Source organism: Coregonus clupeaformis, chromosome 1, assembly GCF_020615455.1.
Source record: "Coregonus clupeaformis isolate EN_2021a chromosome 1, ASM2061545v1, whole genome shotgun sequence".
NCBI lineage: Eukaryota > Metazoa > Chordata > Actinopteri > Salmoniformes > Salmonidae > Coregonus > Coregonus clupeaformis.
The window spans coordinates 62,282,026-62,306,617 of NC_059192.1; the positions used below are offsets into that span (position 1 = coordinate 62,282,026).

A 24,592-nucleotide genomic window follows, 5' to 3' on the forward strand; every position below is an offset into this window, starting at 1 on the left:
TGTCCTGAAATTAACGGTTTAACAACATAGGGATTTACTGATCATTTGCACCAGTCCAAGCTTTTTCAAAAATAAATTAGACACAAAAAACAAAGCATGAAACAGAAAACATTATTTTTTACACTTTATAAAATGACACTTTTACATACTTTTAAATACAAAACGTACTAGTGCATATACAGTACTTAGTAAGATGTTCAGTTAAGGAGTAAATGTTACCTGAACTAAGATGAAGTATGCCCTAAGGTCATCTTTCGTTCTGGGTCTGAAAACACAACAAATAGTTTTCAGTGAAATGAGGAAATGAAAATGTATACAGTCAGCCAAATGAGACATCATATTTCATTATTTAGACCACCCGAAACTGGCATAATGTGGCAACTAAAAATTGCAAAAATTTTAAAATACATTTATTTAATTAGATTTATTACCAGGACGCGTACTCCGAGCATGCACTGACCAGTTGGTAAGTGTCTTCACTGAAATGTTCAACCTCTGACTGACCCAGTCTGTAATACCTACATGTTTCAAGCAGACTACCAGAGTCCCTGTGCCCAAGAATGCCAAGGTAACCTGTCTAAATGTCTATGACCCCGCCATTAAATGTTCTGAAAGGCTGGTCATGGCTCACATCAACACCACACCAATTCACATACCACATCAGCAAGACAAAGGAGCTAGTCGTGAACTACAGGAAACGGAGGGCCAAGCACGCCCCCATTCACATCGCCGGGGCTGTAGTGGAGCGGGTCGAAAGCTTCAAGTTTCTCGCTGTCCACATCACTAAGGATCTATCATGGTCCAAACATACCAACACAGTTGTGAAGAGGGCCCAGCAACGCCTCTTCCCTCTCAGGAAGCTGAAACGATTTGGCATGGACCCTCAGATCCACAAAAGGTTCTACAGCTGCACTATTGAGAGCATCTCGACTGGCTGCATGTCACGCCCTGGCTCTGGGGACACTGTTATGTTGAGCCAGGGTGTGTAATTCTATGTTTGTATTTCTATGTTGGCCTGAGTGACTCCCAATCAGAGGCAACGAGTGTCAGCTGGTTGTCTCTGATTGGGAGCCATATTTAACTGTTTGTCTTTCACTTTGTGTTTATGGTTTCTTGTTCTTATTTGGTTTGTGTTCAACCGTAGACATCACGTTATCGTCTGTTGTTTTGATCGTGTGATCATTGATATAATAAATATGTTCACCTTCAACGCTGCGCATTGGTCCTCCTCCTTAGACGAGCGTGACAGAAGAAACCACCAAAACCGGACCAAGCAGCGTGTCCAGGAGCCATCGCTAGCAGATCTCCGTGGCAACCTCGACTGGGTCAAGCCTAGTGAGGAGCAGAGAGGGTGGACTTGGGAACAGTTGAGGAAGAGCTTCGACTGGGTCAAGCCCATTGAGGAGCTGAATAGCGGGAGTTGGAGACAGAAGAGCGAGAGTTGGGCGAGAACGATAGAGGCCTGGCCCACGGGGAGGAGAGACCCCCAGAAATTTTTTAGGGGGGGGCTCACGACGTCGGGGCAGCAGGAGGCCGCGATAGAGCGGTCCAGCGGGTTGGCAGAGGAGGCCGCCAGGTTACGGGGGCCACTGGTCGAAGAGGGGATGGAAGGTGGAGAGGCACGGCGAGAGGTACTGGGGTGTGTTACCAGTCCGGTCCGGCCCGTTCCAGATCCCGATGTAGGGCCAGTGGTGTGTGTCCCCAGTACGGTCCGGTCTGATCCTGCTCCCGCACCAAGTCAGTGGTGTGCTTCGCCAGCCCGGCTCGGCCCGTTCCTGCTCCCCGCACCAAGTCAGTGGTGCGCCCGTCAGCCCGGCTCGGCCCGTTCCTGCTCCCCGCACCAAGTCAGTGGTGCGCTCGTCAGCCCGGCTCGGCCCATTCCTGCTCCCCGCACCAAGTCAGTGGTGCGCTCGTCAGCCCGGCTCGGCCCATTCCTGCTCCCCGCACCAAGTCTGTGGTGCGTTTCGTCAGCCCTGTCCGGCCCGTTCCTGCTCTCCGCACCAAGTCTGTGGTGCGCGCCGCCAGCCCAGTCCGGCCCATTCCTGCTCCCCGCACCAAGTCTGTGGTGCGTTTGCCGACAGCCCGGCGCGGCCCGTTCCTGCTCCCCCACACCAAGTCTACGGTGCGTGTCGCCAGCTCGGCCCGGCCTGCTCCCCGCACCAAGTCAGTGGTGCGTTTCGTCAGCCCTGTCCGGCCCGCTCCTGCTCCCCACACCAAGCCAGTGGTGTGCGTCGTCAGTCTAGCACGGCCCGTGCCTGTTCCCCACACCAAGCCAGTGGTGTGCGTCGTCGGTCCGGCACGGCCCGTGCCTGTTCCACTGGTGCCTGGTCCGGCACCGGTCAGATGCGTTACGCCGGAGCTAGAGCAATCCGCTCCATCAGTGTGCAGTCCAGCTCCGGCCAGCGGGGCCAGACCGGACCAGGGGTACTTTGGGGGTTGGAGAGGGAGTGGGGATCAGGCCCGGAGCCGGATCCGCCGCCAAGGCGGAGTGCCCACCCGGTCCCTCCCCTGTGGTATTTAGTTGGCGCGGTCGGAGTCCGCGCCTTTAGGGGGGGGTACTGTCACGCACTGGCTCTGGGGACACTGTTATGTTGAGCCAGGGTGTGTAATTCTATGTTTGTATTTCTATGTTGGCCTGAGTGACTCCCAATCAGAGGCAACGAGTGTCAGCTGGTTGTCTCTGATTGGGAGCCATATTTAACTGTCTGTCTTTCACTTTGTGTTTGTGGTTTCTTGTTCTTATTTGGTTTGTGTTCAACCGTAGACATCACGTTATCGTCTGTTGTTTTGATCATGTGATCATTGATATAATAAATATGTTCACCTTCAACGCTGCGCATTGGTCCTCCTCCTTAGACGAGCGTGACACTGCATCACTGCTTGGTATGGCAACTGCTTGGCATCCGACCGTAAGGCGCTACAGAGGGTAGTGCGCACTGCACAGTACATCATTGGGGCCGAGCTCCCTGCAATCCAGGACATCTCTATCAGGCGGTGTCAGAGGAAGGCCCTAAAAATGGTCAAAGACTCCAGCCACCCAAGTCATAGACTGTTCTCTCTGCTACCGCATGGCAAGCAGTACCGACGCACCAAGTCTGGAACCAACAGGACCCGGAACAGCTTCTAACCCCAAGCCATAAGACTGGTAAATAGTCCGGGTAGCTATTTGGTTAACTATTTAACTATCTGCTTTGACCCTTTTTGCACTAACTTTTTTAACTCATCAAATACGCTGCTGCTACCGTTTACTATCTTTCACTTTGTTCCTAATTATATATAACTATCTACCTCAATTACCTCGTACCCCTGCACATCGACTCAGTACTGGTACCCCTTGTGTGTAACCAAGTTGTCTATTATTACTTTTATTACGTATTTTATTTTATATTATTTCTCTATTTTCTTTCTCTCTGCATTGGTGGGAAGGGCCATAAACATTTCACTGTTAGTCTACACCTGTTGTTTACGAAGCATGTGACGAATAACATTGGATTTAATTTCATAAATACAGCCGGTATGATGCATTTAGCAAAAAAAGGTATAATACTGGCTGTATTTCTGTATTTTGAAATGATATATCTTGAAAACTTGATTGCTGACATGCAAAACATTTTGGGAATATATCAACAATGGACTAATGAAACAAATACCAAAATATAGTTTTTGGGTGAAATTGCCCTTTAAATCCACATAAGCAATGCTGTAGGTATGGTAAACGGTTGCTGCAGTGTAGCAACAGTTATCATAGTAACAGTAAATGGTAGTAGAGGTGTAAATTAAAAGCAGCACTCACCCTTTCCACTCTCTCAATAAGCTATTAATGACTTCCTTCAACACTGATTTCTGGATGTCTTGGGAATAAAACAAAATAAAAAAACATGAGTTAACCTTTAAATCGGGTGAATACGACCCAAATGCTGCTAGTTTCACAAATAACATTTAGGGCAAAAAATCTGAATATGATTTCATTTGTTTATTTTGCCATACGATATCCTTTTCCCTAGAAATGTCATGTTAGCAGTACTTACTGTGCAGAGTAAAGTATCATAAACAGCATTCACACATTTTGAGTTGACTCCAGATTCCTCTATTGTGTTAAATATGCCATTAGCTTCTTTCTAAGAAAGGAGGAAAATAGGGTTTCCCGCTGTTAAATGGTTTTATTTCAGGGCTTTTTAATGACATCTCAAACGGTTTTCTCACAAGGGGCACCTGCTAGTGCCAAACCCTGGACTTGTTTGGCAGGGAGGACGTGTGTGTGTGTGTGTGTGTGTGTGTGTGTGTGTGTGTGTGTGTGTGTGTGTGTGTGTGTGTGTGTGTGTGTGTGTGTGTGTGTGTGTGTGTGTGTGTGTGTGTGTGTGTGTGTGTGGACGTGTTTAACTATACTTGTGGGGACCAGAAGTCCCGACAAGAATAGTAAACCAAGAAACATTTGACCAACTGGGGACATTTTGTTGGTCCCCACAAGGTCAAATGCTATTTCTAGGGGGTTTAGGGTTAAGGTTAGAATTAGTGTTAGGGTTAGGAGATAGGGTTAGTTTTAGGGATAGGGTTAGGAGCTAGGGTTTGGTTTAGGGTTAGGGTTAGGTTTTTGGGTTAAGGTTAGGGTTAGGGTTAGGTTTAGGGTTAGGGTTAGGGAAAATAGGATTTTGAATGGGACTGAATTGTATGTCCCCACAAGGTTAGCTGCACAAGACTGTGTGTGTGTGTGTGTGTGTGTGCGTGTGTGTGTGTGTGTGTGTGTGTGTGTGTTGAACCATTCTCGCATGACGCCAACAAAACAAGGCTCGGACCGTTATGAGCTGTGTAGATGATGAACAGTTTTTCTGTTACATTACGCACTATTGGTTTCCTCATGAATAACACTTTCCAGAACGAGCACATGCTGTTCTGTATGCTTTCCTTACATTTACATTTACATTTTAGTCATTTAGCAGACGCTCTTATCCAGAGCGACTTACAGGAGCAATTAGGGTTAAGTGCCTTGCTCAAGGGCACATTTACGTCATTTAGCAGACGCTCTAGTCCAGAGCGACTCACAAATTGATGCATTCACCCTATAGCCAGTGGGATAACCACTTTACAATTATTATTTTTTTTTTTTTTTTTTTTTTTTTTTTTTTTTTTTTTGGGGGGGGGGGGGTAGAAGGATTACTTTATCCTATCCCAGGTATTCCTTAAAGAGGTGGGGTTTCAAATGTCTCCGGAAGGTGGTGAGCGACTCCGCTGTGTGTGGGGTTTAGATTAGTTCCACTTCTTAAGAGAATTCACAACAGAGAAACAGGTGCTGCAAATATCAATAATTTAAGAAGTGGAACTAATCTAAACCAAAGGATTTAGAACATAAAAAAATTGGTAAGTTATTTTGGGGAAAAGCCTAACTCACAACATAAAACAAAAAGCCAGCAGGAACCATTTGAAAAGCAATTACCTTGAAGGCAGCATTGATCTCTAGAAAGGAGTCAAAGGTGGTCAGGTAGAAATCCCTCACATCCCTCCAGTCCCCTGAGATTGTGGCTCGCTCTATGTCTTCCCTGCAACACCGTGGAAACAATACATCAATAAATCATTGGGGGGAAGTGTGTCGATGGAGAACCTCTGTTTCTGCCTCACATCACTGGAAATAGGAGGTAGCTCCCTCCCTGGGAAATTACAAAATACACATAGTTCTCTCTACATAGAGTATCATACACACGACTATTGTGTACTGTGGCAGATATGTAAATAGTTTTTTCACCGCTTGCAAAGACACAGATGGGATACATACAGTCGTTTCCACAATGCACATGATTCACAAGGCTTTGATAGCGAGATCCTCAGACTGCGACTTGTTCAGATTGGCTTGACTAAGAAAACCAAGCCATTATCCACAACACAATCAGTCTATAATCATATAGTACATTCACTGCATGACCTTCAGTTGACCCCAGCTGACCTTCCATTAAATGTGGACACACATCATTGTCTCTACCCATCTTTTTCACAATCTAACAGGCTAGGACTACAGTGTATTTAGACTAATAACAACTTACCCACAAACAGAATCAATGCAGGGGTTGGGAGAGACAAAATCGTCTGTCCTCGGTTGCAACACTCACTACCGAGTTCCAAACTGCCTCTTGAAGCAACGTCAGCACAATAACTGTTTGTCGGGAGCTTCATCAATTGGATTTCCATGGCCGAGCAGCAGAGGGCTCTAGCCTTAGCACACGAGGGACATTTGGGCATTGTAGGCACAAAACAACATCTCAGGAGTAAAGTGTGGTGGTCGGGCATGGACAAGGCTGCAGAGAGAAAAGTCAAGTCATGCCATGGTTGTCAGATTGTAGCACGACCAAATGTGCCAGAACCTCTGAGACCCACAGCGCTACCTGATGGGCCGTAGCAGGACGTCGCCACTGACCTATTGGGTCCACTACCAACAGGACACTCAATAATAGTAGTAGTAGACTATTACAGCAGACATTATGAATATGACATGCAATCTACTACCGCAGAAAAGGTGATTGATAGTCTGAAGTACGGCTGTTGCGGTGACCGCATTACCGCCACACCGGCAGTCACGAGTCAAGGCAGTCAAATACCATGTGACCGTTTAGTCACGGTAATTAGGCTTCTCCTCGCTCTGATGCTGCTGATGGTCATTAGTAGCCTACCAAACTTGCTAACTGCCTGGTACTCAGCACTCTATTGTCCCTCTAATCACTCTGACATCAATGCAAATGAATTCGAAAATCTAATCAAAAACTTAATGAGAGCCCATGAGCACATGTTGCACAACATTTCAATAGGCTATGCAATTGTGCGAGAAAACAGAGTGATGGCCTCTACTAAAAAGAGGAGGATCAGCTTTCTATAGGCTAGGCCTACTATATTTCTTTTTCAACTTTCCTAATATTAAGCACATTGCTTATATTTACAACAGGAGTATAGCCTACCTGGCTGGCATGACAATAAACCACAGGGAAAAGCATCCTCCATTCGCTATTTAAGTGCATAGATGACATGTATTTTTTTCCCGCTGCCCCTGTTTCCATACAGGTGCATGATAATGGTCCATTCTAAATCAAAACAAATGTCAAACATATATTATTTAGTATATGTAAAGAAAATATTAAATCAAGAATAGTCTGATGGGTGACAACATTAGCCTATCACTTGTGAATTATATATTACCACTTGTGAATGATGCCCAGCATAAGAAACAATGCTTTTTTTTCAACTTTTTCTAATCGTAGTTGCACACCTCATGTAGCCTAGCCCATAGGCCTATATGTTTTAATAAGGTTTGTATCACTACTAAAGTGGCCAAATAACTTATTAAAATTAAGCACATTAATTCGCTTTACAAGGATACATAAGCAGCGCGTGAGTTTCAAGTTTGGGGAAGATAATTGTCACATAAAAATGCACCTTTATAATAAAAGCATTACATGCATAATCGCATTTGTGGTCACATTTGATAATGGTGTTTTCCCGCTAATGGAACATTTGCGCTTAAAGCCTACTGCCGTGTGCGCATCGCTGCGCTTATAATGTGAAGAAATAGCCTAATAGTTTATCAATATTTTAAGCTAAACGTTCTGATCTGTTGGGTCAGCCTTATTGCGTAAAAATGTTTTTTTGATTCTAGTGGTTGTATTAATTTGGGATCTATCGCATCCCACAACTGTCCCAGACTATGTTTGGAATATTTATTTCTCGCACTGTCACGCCCTGACTCAGGGGACGCTTATATGTTGAGTCAGGGTGTGTATATTCCTTGTTGGGCGTTTTCTATGTTTGTGATCTAGTATGTATAGTGCTATGTTGGCCGGTGTGGTTCCCAATCAGAGGCAGCTGTCGCTCGTTGTCTCTGATTGGGGACCATACTTAGGCAGCCTATTGGCACTGTCTAGTTGTGGGATCTTGTTCCGTGTAAGGTTTGTTTTCTGTACTACCTTGCACGTTTCGTTTCGTTTATTGTTTTGTCGTGGTGTTTATTCAGTTAAATTAAACATGTATGCATATCACGCTGCGCCTTGGTCTGACCCGTCATTCAACGAGCGTGACACGCACATAATAGAATAGGTCGACTTTTGTACTATGGGGGATAGTAGATTGACATAGGCTAATGCTTTTGCTGTTCGTTAGGCCTACTCATCTTGTTGGCTGACGAAAAGTAATTGTGGACAGTACTTCCAATATCTTCAATATGCACCTCGGAATTGGATAAGGACATGCACAGTTGCATTCCCAATGTCTTCACTTGTAGCCTGTGAAAAACACCTGATCACTTGATGGAGAGCAATGTGAGTGAGATCAAAGGTTCTTTGGAGTGGGCAGCATTTAGGGCTGCAAAAGGCATGGATTTCTTTTGGGTGCATTATGGCCACACAAAGGGGATGCCACCGGGAAATTCAAGGCGTTATCAAGTGCTTCTTTGTGAATGAGAGACTGACGAAGTGTGTACAGCCTGCGCAAAAAAACAAAGCAGAGCTCATGCCTTTCAAGTTACTTTTTTCAAATCATCATTAGAGTTTCATCATGCAGCCTTACAATGTATTAAAATTCAAAACATATAGCCCAATGTTTGTAGAACAACTAAAGTTATATTAATAACTCTAAATTAAGCATATGGGAGTACCTATTTCTTTGTTAACTGCTCAACACAGAATAGCTGCATGTGCACACTCCCTCAAATCATTTGGAGAAGATATCCTTTCTATTTTATTCAGCTTTGTTCAATTGTATTCTTCATACTATAAAATAATATAAAATAATGCCATGGAATTCTAAGCAAATCTTGTCTGCTAAATGAACTAGTGTAGCCCACAGCCATTTGGCATAGCCAGATCAGGACCTAACATAAGGACAACTCAGAGTATGCTATTCTGTTCTTTTGAAATAGACTACATTGTTTTCATATCATGCTTCTTTAGACCTGTCTAAAATAAATACTGGATTTATTATGAAGGTGTAGGCTATATTACATACATTTATTAGATATATATTTACTACATAGCTTGTAGGCTATGTGTGGAAGCCAGGAGATGCTAAATGTGTTTATGTTAATTAACGGTTAATTACCGTGAGACCAACAGTTATTTGCTTGACAATCACCGGCTGATGAAATTTCGTGACTGCCACAGCCCTAGCCTGGAGACAATTTTCAGTCGTCATGGTCTACCATTAACAATCCAATCTGATTGTGGCCCACAGTATATGTCATCCCAGTTCCAGAACTTCTTCCAGGAATATGGGATACAGCATGTAAAAACGATGCCAAAATTGGCACAGGCAAATGGTGAAGTGGAGCGGCAAAATGCCTCCCTCATGAAACGAATTCGCATTGCACAAGCTGAGGGGCTGGACTGGAAGAGGGAGCTACACAAGTACGTGACAGTCTACAGGTCCATTGATCACTCTCCCACAGGCAGGAGCCCAGCTGAGCTCCTTTTCAAAAGGAAAATGAGGGGGAAGCTTCCGGATATAGCTACACCACTGAGTGACCTGGAGACACGGGACTATGATGCTGAGCAGAAAGGGAAATTAAAGATCTATGCAGACAACCGTCGCAGAGCCAAACACTCTGACGTGGACATCGGAGAACAGGTTCTCCTAAAACAGGACAAAACAGACAAGTTCACAACAACTTTCAACAAGATACCACACACTGTGATCAATAAAGAGGGAAACAATGTGGTTGTTCAATCTCCATCCGGAGCCAGGTATTCCAGGAATACAACATTCGGGAAGAGGTATACAATTGAGGAGCTAGATCCACAACCAAAGGACACCACACAACTGAAAGAGACTGTGGAACAGAGTCCTACTCTGAGATATTACATAGAGTCCAAACCAGAGACTATCTGTGAGGGATCACCACAAAGACCACAGACATACAAGCCAGTCAGGCATCACAGACAAATTAAACTTCCACAGAAGTTAACAGACTTTGTCATTAAAAAATGATCCTGTACTGCAAGGGGTAACGAAAACTAATATAAACTGAAAAATGACAAGTACAAAGGACTAATGCAAATGCTCAATGTTTGAGTTATGTTGTGAAAAAGGTGCAGAATGTTTCGTTACAGTCAGAAAAAAATAGAATAATCATATTGTTTTGTTAAGAAGTAAGCTTAAAAAGGAAAGTCTATTAGGAGAAGATAAATAATAAGACGAACAGATTTCAGTTGTTTATTGGTAACACAAAGGTTGTTATACAGGTAAAGAATTAGTGTTATTGTGTACAGTGCATTCGGAAAGTATTCAGACCCCATGACTTTTTCCACATTTTCTTACGTTACAGCCTTATTCTAAAATTTATGTAAAATGTATCTCATTAAACTACACACAATACCCCATAATGAAAAAGCAAAAATGTAAAACGGAAATATCACATTTACATAAGTATTCAGACACTTTACTCAGTACTTTGTTGAAGCACCTTTGGCAGCGATTATATCCTCGAGTCTTAGGTTTGATGCTACAAGCTTGACACACCTGTATTTGGGGAGTTTCTCCCATTCTTCTCTGCAGCTCCTCTCAAGTTCTGTCAGGTTGGATTGGGAGCATCGCTACACAGCTATTTTCAAGGCTCTACAGAGATGTTCGATCAGGTTCAAGTCCGGGATCTGGCTGGGCCACTCAGGACATTCAGAGACTTGTCCTGAAGCCATTCCTGCATTGTCTTGGCTGTGTGCTTAGGGTCGTTTCCCTGTTGGATGGTGAACATTTGCCCCAGTCTGAGGTCCTGAGAGCTCTGGAGCAGGTTTTCATCAAGGATCTCTCTGTACTTTGCTCCGTTCATCTTTCCCTCGATCCTGACTAGTATACCAGTCCCTGCCGCTGAAAAACATCCCCACAGCATGATGCTGCCACCACCATGCTTCACCGTAGGGATGGTGCCAGGTTTCCTTGAGACGTGATGCTTGGCATTCCGGCCAAAGAGTTCAATCTTGGTTTCATCAGACCAGAGAATCTTGTTTGTCATGGTCTGAGAGTCTGTTACGGACACAGGTATCCTGTGTTTATGTGTTTTTCCTTGCCTTCTGTCCTAATCACAGGTGTCCCTTTTGTTCCTGATTGATATGATATGCCATTTAGCAGACACTTTCATCCAAAGCGACTTACAGTCATGTGTGCATACATTTTTACGTATGGGTGGTCCCGGGGAACGAACGCACTACCCTGGAGTTACAAGCGCCATGCTCTACCAATTGAGCTACAGAGGACTGGATTGGGGGTCGTTGGTGTGTCTCACCTGTCAGTCATCAGTTCATCTGCTGATTGCTGAAGTGGACCAAGCAGTGGCCACTTCTCCTGATTGCACCACCTGTTTCTGGTTTTCATCCTCTTGCTTTAAAAGCCAGTCAGTTGTGTTTTCTGACAGAGACTCTTTTTGTTTGTGAGTATGGATACTGTGGTGTATTTTTGTGTACTCACTCATTTGCTGTTTACTCCATATGGTAACTATGTTGTTTGTTTGTTCCTGGGAAAAGGGGATTTTTAGCAAGGCGCCCTTGGGCATACATTACCCGTAGGAAAACCTTGTCTAAAAACACTAGTTAGACCTGAGCGGACCACCCATGGTTAGCAGTAGCTTAGCGGTTCTTGAGGCAGGCAAGATCAGTTGAGTTTTTTTTAAAAACTTTGTTTCATTCCTTGGGTCCTGCTCAGCCCCTTTTCCCCAAACCGTTTACCGTGTATTTATAATAAAGATTTTTGTGTTTGACGGTAGCTTTTTGAATGTCGGTGTATTTTTGTTCTCACTGTTCCATGGCAATATTCTAATTCGCATGAGTTATGTTACGGTCTCTTTTCCATCCACCCTAGTCTTTTAAAGCCACGGGGTTCGTAACAGAGTCCTTTAGGTGCGTTTTGGCAAACTCCAAGCGGGCTGTCATGTACCTTTTACTGAGGCTTTACTTTACGTGGCTTCCGTCTGGCCACTCTACCATAAAGGCCTGATTGGTGGAGTGCTGCAGAGATGGTTGTCCTTGGAAGTTTCTCCCATCTCCAGAGAGGAACTCTGGAGCTCTATCAGAGTGACCATCGGGTTCTTGTTCACCTCCCTGACCAAGGCCCTTTTCCCCTGATTGCTCAGTTTGGTCAGGCGGCCAGCTCTAGGAGGAGTCTTGGTGGTTCCAAACTTCTTCCATTTAAGAATGATGGAGGCCACTGTGTTCTTGGGACCTTCAATACTGCATAAATTTTTTGGTACCCTCCCCCAAATCTGTGCCTCAACACAATCCTGTCTCGGAGCTCTACGGATAATTCCTTTGACCTCATGGCTTGGTTCTTACTCTGACATTCACTGTCAACTGTGGGACCTTAAATAGACAGGTGTGTGCTTTCCTAATCATGTCCTATCAATTGAATTTACCACAGGTGGACTCCAACCACGTTGTAGAAATATCTCAAGGATGATCAATGGAAACAGGATGCACCTGAGTTCAAGTTCGAGTCTCATAGCAAAGGGTCTGGAAACTTATGTAATTAAGGTTTTAAGTTTTTTGTTTTTAATAAATTTACAAAAATTTCAAAAAAACATTTTCGCTTTGTCATTATGGGTTATTGTGTGTAGATTGAGGAGGAAATGTTTTATTATGAATTTTAGAATAAGGCTGTAACATAACAAAATGTGGAAAAAAAAATACTTTCCGAATGAATTGTATAGCCTATAAACACCGGCTTCTCTAGCTGTGCCACTAGAGATCCTGGTTCGAATCCAGGCTCTGTCGTAGCCGGCCGCGACCGGGAGACCCATGGGGCGGTGCACAATTGGCCCAGCGTCGTCCAGGGTAGGGGAGGGAATGGCCGGCAGGGATGTAGCTCAGTTGATAGAGCATGGCATTTGCAACGCCAGGGTTGTGGGTTCGTTTCCCATGGGGGGTATAATAAAAATAATGTATGCACTCACTAACTGTAAATCGCTCTGGATAAGAGCGTCTGCTAAGTGACTAAAATGTAAAATGTAAAAATGATCAGTTAAATAACAAAGAGTTCCAAACCTCTCAGCCAATTAGACGCCTCACTCAGACCACTCCCAGACAGACCATTTTAACATTTTACTGCAGTGGGCTAAATCAGGGTCACACAGTGTTTCTTGGTAGTCTTAAACAAATCTACTTTGAAACAAAAGTATATACCTCACACACATGGTTATGGGCTTAAAAAAAAGAAGACACCTGTACCATGTCAGATATAGATTTGAAATGTATTCCATTTTGAGTTTACATCCCAATATTACAATTTATTCAGTGGGGAAAAAAAGTATTTAGTCAGCCACCAATTGTGCAAGTTCTGCCACTTAAAAAGATGAGAGAGGCCTGTAATTTTCATCATAGGTACACGTCAACTATGACAGACAAAATGAGGAAAAAAAATCCAGAAAATCACATTGTAGGATTTTTAATGAATTTATTTGCAAATTATGGTGGAAAATAAGTATTTGGTCAATAACAAAAGTTTCTCAATACTTTGTTATATACCCTTTGTTGGCAATGACACAGGTCAAACGTTTTCTGTAAGTCTTCACAAGGTTTTCACACACTGTTGCTGGTATTTTGGCCCATTCCTCCATGCAGATCTCCTCTAGAGCAGTGATGTTTTGGGGCTGTCGCTGGGCAGCACTGACTTTCAACTCCCTCCAAAGATTTTCTATGGGGTTGAGATTTGGAGACTGGCTAGGCCACTCCAGGACCTTGAAATGCTTCTTACGAAGCCACTCCTTCGTTGCCCGGACGGTGTGTTTGGGATCATTGTCATGCTGAAAGACCCAGCCACGTTTCATCTTCAATGCCCTTGCTAATGGAAGGAGGTTTTCACTCAAAATCTCACGATACATGGCCCTATTCATTCTTTCCTTTACACGGATCAGTCGTCCTGGTCCCTTTGCAGAAAAACAGCCCCAAAGCATGATGTTTCCACCCCCATGCTTCACAGTAGGTATGGTGTTCTTTGGATGCAACTCAGCATTCTTTGTCCTCCAAACACGACGAGTTCAGTTTTTACCAAAAAATAATATTTTGGTTTCATCTGACCATATGACATTCTCCCAATCCTCTTCTGGATCATCCAAATGCACTCTAGCAAACTTCAGACGGGCCTGGACATGTACTGGCTTAAGCAGGGGGACACATCTGGCACTGCAGGATTTGAGTCCCTGGCGGCGTAGTGTGTTACTGATGGTAGGCTTTGTTACTTTGGTCCCAGCTCTCTGCAGGTCATTCACTAGGTCCCCCCGTGTGGTTCTGGGATTTTTGCTCACCGTTCTTGTGATCATTTTGACCCCACAGGGTGAGATCTTGCGTGGAGTCCCAGATCGAGGGAGATTATCAGTGGTCTTGTATGTCTTCCATTTCCTAATAATTGCTCCCACAGTTGATTTCTTCAAACCAAGCTGCTTACCTATTGCAGATTCAGTCTTCAGCCTGGTGCAGGTCAACAATTTTGTTTCTGGCGTCCTTTGACAGCTCTTTGTTCTTGGCCATAGTGGAGTTTGGAGTGTGACTGTTTGAGGTTGTGGACAGGTGTCTTTTATACTGATAACAAGTTCAAACAGGTGCCATTAATACAGGTAACGAGTGGAGGACAGAGGAGCCTCTTAAAGAAGAAGTTACAGGTCTGTGAGAGCCAGAATTCTTGCTTGTTTGTAGGTGACCAAATACTTATTTTCCACCATAATTTGCAAATAAATTCATTAAAAATCCTACAATGTGATTTTCTTGATTTTTTTCTTCTCAATTTGTCTGTCATAGTTGACATGTACCTATGATGAAAATTACAGGCCTCTCTCATCTTTTTAAGTGGGAGAACTTGCACAATTGGTGGCTGACTAAATACTTTTTTTCACCACTGTATATGTCACAGAAGACAAAAACACTGGATTTTCGGCGGTTTCAAATAATTGTTTAATTATTAAATAAATAAAAATATGAATAACATTCCACCCAACTAGGTCATTGAACTGCAGAAAAGAGCTGCTGGAAAACTATTACAGTAATGTACTTAATTGTTACCCAGAAATGCTATGGATACAGTGTTTCATTATCCCAATTTGCCCAACTGGCCAAAAATAGTAATATTTTTACATTTTTTACATTTAAGTCATTTAGCAGACGCTCTTATCCAGAGCGACTTACAAATTGGTGCATTCAACTTAAGATAGCCAGTGGGGCAGGGGGGAGAATGATTACTGTTATACTATTCCAGGTATTACTTAAAGAGGTAGGGTTTCAAGTGTCTCCGGAAGGTGGTCAGTGACTCCGCTGTGTCCTGGCGTCGAGGGGGAGCTTGTTCCACCATTGGGGTGCCAGAGCAGCAAATAGCTTTGACTGGGCTGAGCGGGAACTGTGCTTCTGTAGAGGTAGGGGGGCTAGCAGGCCAGAGGTGGATGAACGTAGTGCCCTCGTTTGGGTGTAGGATCTGGGTGTAAGGAGGTGCCGTTCCCCTCACAGCTCCGTAGGCAAGCACCATGGTTTGTAGTAGATGCGAGCTTCAACTGGAAGCCAGTGGAGTGTGCGGAGGAGCGGGGTGACATGAGAGAACTTGGGAAGGTTGAACACCAGACGGGCTGCAGCGTTCTGGATAAGTTGTAGGGCTTTAAATATTTCTGCGCATGCGCAGGATTTTTTTAAAACGTAGCTGAGTGCCAACTCCGCTGCCTACGTAGCTGCTGTGCTGAGTGCTCTGCTGCCGCTCCCCCCTCCTTGATCGCCTTTGTCTGGACACTGGTGTAGCCTACAAACTTAATGTTGTACACAAAACTGTTCGAACTATTGCATTCCCTCAGTAGGCTGCTAAGCATAGGCACGATTTCATGTAATCTTTTCAGGAGGGGAATGGACTACATGCAGCAATTTACATGTTTTACATAAGATACATTATCGACATGTTCGTAGGTAGGTAGTTGTAGTTAGGTATTGTAGGTAGTTTATTTAGGTAGTTATTTAGGTAGTTATTGTAGGTTTCCGTAGGTAATTATTGTAGGTAAGTATTGTTTACGGCGGAGCCCGGCGAAGCACGAGGCTGGCTAGCTAGCTAGCGGGTAGCTACTGGTAACGTTTAGCAACGGTGGAGAGTTGTTTCCAATGTTAATGTGCCAGCTAGCCAACGTTTAATTTTTGCTGCGTTATGAAAGGAACTAGACACGGACACGAATTATCTGTTTAGTGTGTTAACACACTACTGGTAGTTTGTTGTAACCAAGTATTGGTGCTAAACTGTGTGTTATTGGATGCTAGCATGCTAGTTAGCTATGGCGTCATAGCTAGGCATCGTGGGCTGTTGTGGGTAGTTACTGTAGGTTAGCATTGTTTTTCGACGGTGCCGGGTGTAGCACGAAGCTAGCTAGCTAGCCGTTCTTCAAACAAAGTCAACACAGTAGCCATTGCTAGCTAGCCAACACGACCAGCTAACTGTACTGTAGTAGCTAAATACAATATACTTGTGCTAGCTAGCCAACGTCTAATTATTGCTGCGTTATGAAAGGAACTAGACACGGACACGAATGATCTGTTTAGTGTGTTAACACACTATTGGTAGTTTGTTGTAACCAAGTATTGGTGCTAAACTGTGTGTTATTGGATGCTAGCATGCTAGTTAGCTATGGTGTCATAGTTAGGCATCGTGGGCTGTTGTGGGTAGTTACTGTAGGTTGGCATTGTCTTCGGCGGTGCCGGGTGTAGCAAGAAGCTAGCTAGCTAGCCGTTTTTCAAACAGAGTCAACACAGTAGCCATTGTGTGCTGTACTGTGGCAGCTAAATACAATATATTTGTGCTAGGCTAGCCAACGTTTAATTATTGCTGCGTTATGAAAGGAACTAGACACGGACACGAATTATCTGCTTAGTGTGTTAACACACTATTGGTGGTTTGTTGTGACCAAGTGTTGGTGCTAAACTGTGTGTTATTGGATGCTAGCATGCTAGTTAGCTATGGTGTCATAGTTAGCTAGCTGAATAAAGTGGGTTGAGTCTATTCCTTTAAACATTGAACCGCTGTGGTTCACAACAATTCTGATTTCTAAAGGTGGAAGTTGGGGGAGTTTTTGTTCGGGTGGTTCAGTGAAACAATTATAGTTTCTGAGGTGGAAGTTTTGGTGAGGGAGGCCCTGCTCTCTCCTCTCCCAGATGTTTAGTTCATTTCATTCCGATCTCCTCTGCATTATTGTAGCCATTTGCTACAGCCTGTCAACTATGTCTCTGCCTATCCCTGTTCTCTCCTCTCTGCACAGGCTACACAAACGCCTCACACCGCGTGGCTGCTGCCTCTCTAACCTGGTGGTCCCTGCACGCACCCCACACCTGGAGTTCCAGGTCTCAGGCAGCCTCTGGAACTGCCGTTCTGCTGCCAACAAAGCTGACTTCATCCCCGCCTATGCTAACCTCCAGTCCCTCGACTTCCTGGCGCTGACGGAAACATGGATTACCACTGAAAACACTGCTACTCCTACTGCTCTCTCCTCGTCTGACCATGTGTTCTCGCATACCCCGAGAGCATCTGGTCAGAGGGGTGGTGGCACAGGAATCCTCATCTCTCCCAAGTGGACATTCTCAATTTTTCCCCTAACCCACCTGTCTATCTCCTCATTTGAATTCCATGCTGTCACAGTCACTAGCCCATTTAAGCTTAATATCCTTGTCATCTATCGCCTCCAGGTTCCCTTGGAGAGTTCATCAATGAGCTTGACGCCTTGATAAGTTCCTTTCCTGAGGATGGCTCACCCCTCACAGTTTTGGGGGATTTCAACCTCCCTATGTCCACATTTGACTCATTTCTCTCTGCCTCCTTCTTTCCACTCCTCTCCTCTTTTGACCTCACCCTCTCACCGTCCCCCTACTCACAAGGCAGGCAATACGCTTGACCTCATCTTTACTAGATGCTGCTCTTCTACTAATCTCACTGCAACTCCCCTCCATGTCTCCGACCACTACTTTGTTTCCCTTTTCTCTTTCGCTCTCCTCCAACACTACTCACTCTGCCCCTACACAGATGGTAATGCGCCGCCGCAACCTTCGCTCTCTCTCTCCCACTACTCTCTCCTCTTCCATCCTATCATCTCTTCCCTCTGCTCAATCCTTCTCCCTCCAATCTCCTGATTCTGCCTCCTCAACCCTCCTCTCCTCCCTTTCTGCATCCTTTGACTCTCTGTGTCCCCTATCCTCCCGGCCGGCTCGGTCCTCCCCTCCAGCTCCGTGGCTTGATGACTCATTGCGAGCTCACAGAACAGAGCTCCGGGCAGCGGAGCGGAAATGGAAGAAAACTAAACTCCCTGCCGACCTGGCATCTTTTCACTCCCTCCTCTCTACATTTTCTTCATCTGTTTCTGCTGCTAAGGCCACTTTCTACCACTCTAAATTCCAAGCATCTGCCTCTAACCCCAGGAAGCTCTTTGCCACATTGTCCTCCCTCCTGAATCCTCCCCCTCTCTCTCTCTGTGGATGACTTCGTCAACCACTTTGAAAAGAAGGTTGACGACATCCGATCCTCGTTTGTTAAGTCTAATGACACTGCTGGTCCTACTCACTCTGCCCTACCCTATGCTTTGACTTCTTTCTCCCCTCTCTCTCCAGATAAAATCCTGCGACTTGTGACTGCAGGCCGCCCAACAACCTGCCCGCTTGACCCCATCCCCTCCTCTCTTCTCCAGACCATCTCCGGTGACCTTCTCCCCTACCTCACCTCGCTGATCAACTCATCCTTGACCGCTGGCCATGTCCCTTCCGTCTTCAAGAGAGCGAGAGTTGCTCCCCTTCTCAAAAAAACCAACACTCGATCCCACTGATGTCAACAACTACAGACCAGTATCCCTTCTTTCTTTTCTTTCCAAAACTATTGAGCGTGCCGTCTTTAGCCAACTCTCTTGCTATCTCTCTCAGAATGACCTTCTTGATCCAAACCAGTCAGGTTTCAGGACTGGTCATTCAACTGAGACTGCTCTTCTCTGTGTCACGGAGGCTCTCCGCACTGCTAAAGCTAACTCTCTCTCCTCTGCTCTTGTCCTTCTAGACCTGTCTGCTGCCTTTGATACTGTGAACCATCAGATCCTCCTCTCCACCCTCTCCGAGCTGGGCATCTCCGGCGCGGCTCACTCCTGGATTGCGTCCCTACCTGACGGTCGCTCCTACCAAGTGGCGTGGCGAGAAGCTGTCTCCGCACCACGTGCTCTCACCACTGGTGTCCCCCAGGGCTCAGTTCTAGGCCCTCTCCTTTTCTCCCTATACACCAAGTCACTTGGCTCAGTCATATCCTCACATGGCCTCTCCTATCATTGCTACGCTGACGATACACAACTAATCTTCTCCTTTCCCCCTTCTGATAACCAGGTGGCGAATCGCATCTCTGCATGTCTGGCAGACATATCAGTATGGATGACGGATCACCACCTCAAGATGAACCCTGGAGAGACGGAGCTGCTCTTCCTCCCGGGGAAGGAATGCCCGTTCCATGATCTCGCCATCACGGTTGACAACTCCGTTGTGTCCTCCTCCCAGAGTGCGAAGAGCCTTGGCGTGACCCTGGACAACACCCTGTCGTTCTCCGCTAACATCAAGGCGGTGACCCGCTCCTGCAGGTTCATGCTCTACAACATTCGGAGAGTACGACCCTGCCTTACACAGGAAGCGGCACAGGTCCTAATCCAGGCACTTGTCATCTCCCGTCTGGATTACTGCAACTCGCTGTTGGCTGGCCTCCCTGCCTGTGCCATTAAACCCCTACAACTCATCCAGAATGCCGCAGCCCGTCTGGTGTTCAACCTTCCCAAGTTCTCTCACGTTACCCCCCTCCTCCGCACACTCCACTGGCTTCCAGTTGAAGCTCGCATCCGTTACAAGACCATGGTGCTTGCCTATGGAGCAGTGAGGGGAACGGCACCTCTGTACCTTCGGGCTCTGATCAGTCCCTACACCCAAACGAGGGCATTGCGTTCATCCACCTCTGGCCTGCTGGCTCCCCTTCCTCTGCGGAAGCATAGTTCCCGCTCAGCCCAGTCAAAACTGTTCGCTGCTCTGGCACCCCAATGGTGGAACAAGCTCCCTCACGACGCCAGGACAGCGGAGTCACTCACCACCTTCCGGAGACATTTGAAACCCCACCTCTTTAAGGAATACCCCCCCAAAAAAAATGGTAAAGTGGTTATCCCACTGGCTATAGGGTGAATGCACCAATTTGTGAGTCGCTCTGGATAAGAGCGTCTGCTAAATGACGTAAATGTGCCCTTGAGCAAGGCACTTAACCCTAATTGCTCCTGTAAGTCGCTCTGGATAAGAGCGTCTGCTAAATGACTAAAATGTAAATGTAAATGTAATGTTCGCACAAACTTTGCTGTCAGTATTGCAAACATAAGCATGACACAAACAGCCAGTATAGCAATTTCATGTTTCTTAGCTGCTGAGTTACAGTACATGCAGCTATTTACTCTCCTCACGATATATTGGATATTCAGTGGATATTCGGTATTCTCTCATCAATAGCTATTGAACCAAGCATCCCATGACTATAAAGATGGTATATTCTGAATCAGTGGTGGATGGAGAACAATCCACACTTTTTTTGTTGGCCAAAATCAAAATACGTTTTCGGCTTTCAATATTCAATAGCTCTTACACAACGTGTGCCATGACTATGAAAATTATATGCAGTATTCTGAATCGGGAGGATGGACACAAATCCCTGACTTTTTTATGAAAATGTATTGTAAAGGTGGCACATTAATTTTGTATTTATAATCGAAGTTAAGATCATCTTGGGTAATTTCCCTAGAAACGTTGTGATGTTGCTATGTCTCACCTTGGTTACTTTTGTTGCACACTTGCGCACAGAACACACAACTATTCACAGTTAGTATTTCGTATTTTGACTGTTAGCCTGTTTTTTGGAGTCTTATTTGCTCCGTCTTTCTTTTTCGTGTAAAGACCATCAGCAAAGATCCTTGTTTCGCCATCTCTGCCTACTGCCTAATGTCTATCCTGCACTGCACCTGGGTCACACCTCACACCAACCCTTACAAGCTCTCTGTCACACCCTGATCTGTTTCATCTGTCTTTGTGATTGTCTCCACCCCCCTCCAGGTGTCACCCATCTTCCCCATTATCCCCAGTGTATTTATACCTGTGTTCTCTGTTTGTCTGTTGCCAGTTCGTTTTGTTTAGTCCTCCTGTCTTTTTCAAGTTCCTGTTGTCTAGTTTTCCCAATTTTGACCATTGTGCCTTCCCTGAGGCTGCCTGCCATTCTGTACCTTGTCACACCACCCTGGATTATTGACCTCTGCCTGCCCTGACCCTGAGACTGCCTGCCGTTGTGAACCTTTTGGACTCTGATCTGGATTACTGACCTCTGCCTGCCCTTGACCTGTCGTTTGCCTGACCCCTGTTTTTGTAATAAACTTTTGTTACTTTGACACTGTCTGCATCTGGGTCTTCTCCTGAATCGTGATAGTACGAACTGGCCATGACTGACCCAGCAGACTTGGACCAGCTCCACCATGCCATCTCCTCCCAAGGAGCCACCATTGGAAGGCACGAGGAGTTGCTTCGTGGTCTCATGGAAGGGTTCCAGACCTTGGCCGAAAGCCATGACCGAGCATTTAACACATTGCTGGAGCAATTCTGCGGGTTGTCTGTTAGGCAGCTTACCACAACGGTAACCTCCCAGACCCCGTAGGAGGCCTTTTGCCATTTGGTAGGCTGTCATTGTAAATAAGAATTTGTTCTTAACTGACTTGCCTAGTTTAAATAAAGGTTTTCTTTCAAACTGTGCATTTGGTATTACAGTTTTTTTTAATCACCTACAAGCATTTTTTGGAACAATGTTGTCGATTTACAGAACTTTGTGGCCTTTTGCGAAACTTGCAGTTATGAATTTAACTACTGTTCCCTGAAGTAGAGAAACAGGTAAAGCGTACTATGGGGAGTCAACAACCAATCATATTCACCTAAAGAAAACTTAAAAACATGCCCAACAGGCCAATGAATGCAGAGGCCGCCCTTGGAAGCCCTGCCTTCCTGGCTATAACACCAGGACTCTCATTAATTTCCTCAATTCAGTACCGCTCTTCAGCGGGCCCAAACCCGCTGACAGCCAGGGGCCAAAATATGTTATACCTCGTTCCCTCCTACAGGGAATGTTAGTTATATTCATAACAGTACATTCCCTTTCAGTTGGTCACAAGGCTGCCATACTATGGGGAGATACAATAACGCACCAAGCTGGCACAAACTAGGAGGCCCACGGCAGCCCAACCACATACAGGTTCTTACTGGCTAAAAAAAGGGGTTACAGAAGCCACCTTTTCCCTAATACTTACTTGAGAAGCCTGAACTGTCAGAGCTCCATATAAGGAACCAGAACCTGCTGCAAGTTGGCAATGCACACTGACACACTGCCACTGCAGCCAAAGTCCATAGATCCCACGATTCCAATAACAATACTTACCATGCGAGCCTGAAATGTCAAAACTCGTACAAGGAACCACAAGTCCAAAACAACAGAACACCTGTCGTGACTTGGTAAAGTGCAAACACGCTCAACATAGCATCGACCAGAGTCTATGAACCACGGCAGCCTGAGGCTCAAACCCACAGGGAACTGTGTTAACCCTGAGAAATACACACTCTGCACACTGCCGCACATCAAGGCAGCCCAAGGCTCAAAACCACAGGGAAACCGGACAAAACGTTGCCTAACATCGACCATGTCCATAGACCCAACCAGTTCCAAAAAGGCTTACACAGAGACCTAAGGACTCTGAAATGCCAGAACTCACACAAGGAACTGCAAGTCCAAACCAACAGGCACCTGCTTTGACTTGATAATGCTCATTCGCACACCGCCTCATCGACAAATCACTGTAGCCCAAGGTTCAAACCCACATGGAAACTGTGGTAACCCGGATAAATTCGCAACCTGCACGCTGCCTAACACCCATTCCAGGACGCAGCCATAAGAACACTATGAGCCACACTGGGAGCAGTTACATCCTACCAATAAAACCTCACAAAGGTAAGTGGGGAACCCAACTCGCAGCAGCACAGATAACCAATCGTCAAGCCCCTGAACATTGCCCAAGAAGCCGCCACACCCATAGGTGAGTGAGCATGCACACCGCTAGGCAACGCCGAGATGGCTGCCACAAACTTTCAATGTAGAAAAAGAAAAGCCCTGCTCAAAAAGCTATTGCTAGAACATCAAAATGGCTCTGAAAAGTAGAAACTCCTTTAATCTGACACCAACCCTCAAACGCACACCACTTATATGTATACAACCTCTCATAGAGTGTGCACGCGCTAACTGTATAGACGAAATCACATTAGAGGGTAAGCCCCTAGCCGTAAAAGTCAACCTTTTCAGGGGCAAAACCTACAGATCCCATATCTGCGATCATGGGTGACAAATCCAAAAACACGCAACCCCCCACGGGTCCTCGCCCAGCAGGCGGATGATCTCCAGGAACAAGGGTTGTCTGGACCAATGGGGAGCCACCAGAATCATCAACAGACTCTCCTGACGGACCCTCTCCACAGTGGCCTGAATCAGGTCCACCGGAGGAATGCATAGAGCAGGGTCCAAGGCCACTGATATGCCAAAGCATTTGTTCCCAACGGAGTGCCCAGATCCCTTATTGAGAAGAACAGACAACAATGAGCGTTTTCTCGTGATGCGTAAGATCTACATCAGCCCTGCCGATCCGGTCCCATATCTAGGCCAATCCCGAGGGGTGCAGTCTCCACTCCATAGAGATAGGACCATCCCTGGAAAGTAGATCCGCACCCACGTTGAGAGACCTGGGAAGATACGTCGCACTGAGCGACAGGAAATGAGAGAGATAGATGACCAGGTCCAGATAACGGGCCAGATTTAGGAGAGAGAGAGACCCAGCGCAGGCACAAGCGAAAAAGGCACCGAGTGCCCCAGCTGAAACTGTGCCAGACAGAGCCGGAACGAGACCCTCCTCTGTTGGGACAAAAACGAATGATTCAGAACCGAGTCCAGAACGAGACCCAGAAACTGAATGCGCTGAGCTGAAGTCAAACAACTTTTCATATCAAGTCAAATTGTATTAGTCACGTACACATATTTAGCAGATGTTATTGCGGGTGTAGCGAAATGCTTGTGTTCCTAGCTCCAACAGTGCAGTAGTATCTAACAATTCATAATACACACATCTAAAAGTAAAAGAATGGAATTAAGAAATATATAAATATTAGGATGAGCAATGTCTGAGTGTATGATGAGGTGATGTCGAAGGAGTCAGGCACAGGAGGGTAAATAAATACAGAGGTACGCAGAAATGCGTCAAACACTAGTGCGCAAATCAGGCGCACTGGAAAATAAAAGGCACACAGGGAAATACAAAATACACGGAGCTCCACCGAGCTTAGCTATCCTCCACAATAAACAATCACACACAAAGACAAGGGGGCAGAAGGAACACTTATACAGGCACTGATGAACCAGGTGTGTGTAAAAACAAGACAAAACAAATGGAATGATGAGATAAGGAGAGGCAGTGGCTAGAAGGCCGGTGACGACGAACGCCGAAGCCTGCCCAAACAAGGAGAGGTGGCAGCTTCGGAGGAAGTCGTGACAGAGTGGCATTGACTAA

The 24,592-nt window shown here is 45.5% G+C and overlaps 1 pseudogene; it reads right to left on the reverse strand.

Annotated features, from left to right (window-relative positions):
• LOC121545708 overlaps positions 1-24,592 on the reverse strand; it is a 78,290-nt pseudogene that overhangs the window by 50,324 nt on the left and 3,374 nt on the right.